The sequence below is a fragment of the Rutidosis leptorrhynchoides genome, chromosome 4 (genome assembly GCF_046630445.1).
Source record: "Rutidosis leptorrhynchoides isolate AG116_Rl617_1_P2 chromosome 4, CSIRO_AGI_Rlap_v1, whole genome shotgun sequence".
NCBI lineage: Eukaryota > Viridiplantae > Streptophyta > Magnoliopsida > Asterales > Asteraceae > Rutidosis > Rutidosis leptorrhynchoides.
Genome location: NC_092336.1, coordinates 246,627,292 through 246,632,405, shown reverse-complemented (window position 1 = coordinate 246,632,405; position 5,114 = coordinate 246,627,292).

Sequence of the window (5,114 nt, the reverse complement as noted above, 5' to 3'; positions counted from 1 at the left end):
ATGTCCTAAAACTAGAATAGCGAGAAATAAGAAAGAAAAAGAGTTCGTCGAAAAAGGTCGAAAAAGAAAAATGGTTGAAAAATAAAAGGTGACGGAAAAATAAAAGAAACTTATAAAACTTAAAACACTTGACTAACCTAACCTTATTACTACAACTAACTTAAAATTATAATCGCAAATTGAGATTACTAATTGGAATGATAATTGATACATAGGTAAAAGGTGTCTAAAAATATTAAAGCTTACAGAAAAAAACTAAATCCCAAATGGCAATATCTTAAAAAGAAACTAAAACTTAAAAAGGCGTCGCAAAATTCTAAAGCACCTAAATCTTAGTCTAAAGAAAAAGCACTTAAGGGATTTTACGGCAAAGCTTAAAAATCTAGAAGTAAAAATAACTATGGCAAAAACTAAGTTTAAATCTAAATATGAGCTAAAAATACAAATATTACGCTAAAACAATTAAAAAGGGACAAAATATAACAATATACAAAAAGTTGTAAAAATTACAATTTTTATAAAAATATTATTTTTATATTATTTATTTTATAAAACTATTAATTTTACAATTTAAATAAACTAATTAAACTAAAAATACAAATTAATTAATATCTAAAATTAATTAATATAATAACTAACCCTAATTAGGGTTTAATATTAATAATAATTAATAATAATCCGTAATTAATGCTGTCGGCAGGTTCAGTAGGGCGTGTCAGATGGGCTCATGCGATCGCATGAGTCCTCAGTTGCCCAGCCATGCGATCGCATGGGCTAGGGTTTCGGGCCAAAGAGTGGGCTGCTACAGTACATGCCGAATTAATAAATTTTTTTTTTCTGTTTTTGCTGTAAAATATAAAATATATTTATTAATTAAATAAAACTTATATTTTTAAAAAATAAAAAAAATAGAAATAAAGAAACTTTATAAAACTTAAATATTTACCAAACTCTAAAAAATAATATTTTTATTTTTATTTTTCTTTTTATATTTTCGAATATTTAAAACGTATTTTTATAAAAACGAATTTTAATAAAAGTAAACTAAAAATCTTTTTTTTTTATATTAGCGTTGCGCTTCCGGCGTTTAATCGATCCCCGGTAGCAGCGCCAAAAATAACTTGATGTTTCGCGAGGTGTATATAAAATAGCTTATATTTTTACAAGAAAATACTATTAAATACGATACATTTTTACACAAGATATTTATTTATTTAGAGAATGGATATACTTAAACCTTGCTACAACACTTATAGGCAGTGTACCTAATCGTACAGTAGTGTAGTTTTTAGTAAGTCCGGTTCGTTCCACAGGGAAATCTTTAAACAAAGCTTAACGCTATATTAGTTTACTTTTATAAAAATACAAATATATATATAAGTAATATTATTATTATAAAGGGGGGTTTTTACCGTTTAATGACCGGTTTGTCGATTTTAAAACTTTAGTCGCAGTTAAAACCAAATGTAAAATATTAAAAATAAATACAAGAGTTAAATTAAAGCGTAAAGTAAATAACGATAATGAAATTGCGAATAATAAAAGTGCGATAAAATAAACTTGCGATAATTAAAAAGTACGATAATTGAAAGTGCAATAAAATAAAATAACAATAAAAATGCGATAATTAGAAGTGCAATTAAATATAAAATAAAGGAAATTAAATATGAAATAAAAGAAATATGCTTATTTAAACTTCCGTAATCATGATGTTTGACGTGTTGATTTTAGTTTTATGCCCATGGGTTAATTGTCATTTGTCCTGGATTATTTAATATGTCCGTCTGGTTTTTGTCCATAACAGTCCATCAGTCATAAATATAAAGTGCGAGTGTCCTCGTCAAATTATCCTTATACCCGAAGTTAAATATTCCAACTAATTGGGGATTTAAACTGTAACAAGATTTTAATACTTTGTTTAATAATTACACCAGGATGTCGACTGAGTGTAACCCAAGGTTTTAATATTTTGTTATCAATTATACCAAGTGTCCTTGTACATAATTTCACCCCTGTTTTAATTATTGTACTAGTGGCTATTAATCCATTCCCGTGTCCAGTTAAATGAACGATTATTCGTACATATAAATACCCCGCCCATCGTGTCCGATCGAGTGTATATGGTAAATTATAGGGACGTCTAATTGTAAATCTTTATATTAAAATTAACAAACTATCATTTAGTTAAACAAATATAAAGCCCATTAATAGCCCATAGTCTAATTTCCACAAGTGTCGTTCTTTTGTCCAAACCCCAATTATGGTACAAAGCCCAATTACCCAATTTTAGTAATTAGCCCAACATCATGATTACTTCGGATTAAATAAGCATAATAATAACTTAGCTACGAGACATTAAATTAAAAAGGTTGAACATAACTTACAATGATTAAAAATAGCGTAGCGTTACACGGACAGAATTTCGACTTACACCCTTACAACATTCGCTAACATACCCTTATTATTAGAATTATAATTAAAATTAAAATTAAAATATAAATTATATATATATTACGTATATATTGAGAGAAGAGAAAGATAGATGATATTTTTGGTGCACCAAAGCTCGATTTTTATAGGCATGTGGGCTGGAACGGGGGCTCATGCGATCGCATGGTTTTATGCCTTCCAGGTCATGCGATCGCATGGCCAGCTGGGGAGGCTCATATTTGGTTGTTTTCTTCTGCCGATGGTTTTATAAATAATATTAAATAATTATAAGAATTATTTAAATATTATATTATATTTATGTGCATAGTTGACTTGTAATTTTTAGTCCGTTGCGTCGAGCGTTGAGAGTTGACTCTGGTCCCGGTTCCGGATTTTCGAACGTCCTTGCGTACAATTTAATATCTTGTACTTTGCATTTTGAATCTTGTACTCTTGTAATTTTGAGACGTTTCTTATCAATAATTGGAACCTCTTAGATTGTATTTTGTACTTTTGAGCTTTTTGGTCGTTTGCGTCTTCAATTCGTCAAATCTGTCTTTTGTCTTCACCTTTTATTATTTAAACGAATATCACTTGTAAATAGAACAATTGCAACTAAAAGCTTGTCTTTCTTGAGGAATAATGCTATGAAATATATGTTCGTTTTTAGCATTATCACGTTTAATTTTAAAACTTAAATAGATATGGTTCATATAGGTACCAGCATTTATATCATCAATCGCATCACTAAGTGAGTGTTACTATCGTGTACTTAACTAATTTGAAAACATTTATATTTAATGAACACGTTTTAAATACACGTTGCAAGTTATTTATATATTTAGTTCTAACAAATAACATTTCGACTTATTGTATCTATTCAAATTCATTTCTTAAAAAAATTCATCTATGTCATATTACGTTTTCAATATTATGAAAACTAATAATTATCTTATCAAAAGACACGAGGCAAATCGTTGTGTTGAAAGTTAATCTCTACTAACCGTTGTCCAGTTATCATTAATTGACCTATTTATTCATACTTGTAATCACTTTACCAATTATTCCGAATACCGTTAAAAAGAAAAGATTTCTCAAATCAATGTGGACCTCTCAACAGAGACTCGTAATCATAATTCAATGTTTCTGATAAATCAATCATTTGATCTTATCTTTTAATTTTGTCGATAATCATATTGAAACAAATACGCTCATGTAAAGCATTATACGTTTAAATACTTTATTGGCATTCTCAAGTCATAATCTGTACATATATATATATATATATATATATATATATATATATATATATATATATATATATATATATATATATATATATATATATATATATATATATATATATATAATCATATCCAATTATATAATGGTTCATGAATCGTCAAAATTTTGTCGAGGTTAAATGAATGTATGAACATAGTTTAAAATTCTTGAGATTTAACTTAACAAACTTTGCTTATCGTGTCGGAAACATATAAAGATCAAAGTTTAATTTGGTCGGAAATTTCTGGGTTATCACACTTCTTCTACTTCCGTGATCTTAGCTATGTTAGCTTTAGGTTGTTGATCATCTACATTTAATTTGATAGACCAATCATCATCATCTCCATGAATGATAACTAAATCTTTGTTAGGACTCTCAGTTGTTTCTGCTTCATTTACTTTATCAGTAATGTAAATCTCACGCTTAGTTGTATGACTCTGAGAACCGTAGTTCTAATTCTTGAAAGGATTACGATTACCCTGCTTCTTCTGTTTTGTACACTGCCTGGAAAATGACCTAGTTCTCCACAGTTGTAATAAGTAACAGTATTCATATCAAATCCCAGTTTTGTGTCTTTGGTCAGACTGATCGGTTTTCCAGTTCGTTCTTCGTAATCTCTAGCTCTTCTCATAAGATCTGCCATACCCCACATAATATCCATCTTCTCGGATTCATTTTTATCAAGTTCATGATAATCTTCAGTTGTTAGATGAATTTTACCCACACGACCATCAAGATAACTATCATAAGAATTAACAAGGCTTGATAGTAAAGCTATATCTTCACTAATCTTTTCTTTCCCAGCTTTCCTCATGTTTTCAATCTTAAGTGCAGAAAGAACATCTGATGCAGTCGGTATAGATGACTCTGTAGTATTGGAAGTAGGCTGTAATTGAGTATTGAGAGAACATGGTGAAACTTGTGGTGGATACGAAGGTTGTTGAATAGGTGCACTACTAACATTCAAACCATACATATTCTGATTGTTTGTAGCGAAAGCTATTTGAAATGGTCCATGAGCTGACTTAGGGGTGTATAACCATTCGAACAATACATTTTCGTGTCTTGAACTTGTTTAGACCTCTTGACTTTGTTTAACGATTCTAGTTCTTCTTCCCGAAGTCTTGCAATAAAAGAGTTCACTGTAGCAGTAGCAAGTTCTCCACTGGTTTTCATAGTTAATACGAAACCATTCCATTCTAACCGCAATGCTCCAGCTAGACATGTTACCTTGTCTTTCTCTTCAATGGTTACATCATGCTTATGTGTTTCAGCTAGCAAATGACGATATCTTTCAACCAATTCTGTTATAGACTCTCCAACTTGCCAGTGAAAATGATCAAACTCAGCTTTCAACTCTAAACATTTCCTAGTTCTGTAAGATGAATTCCCTTCATTA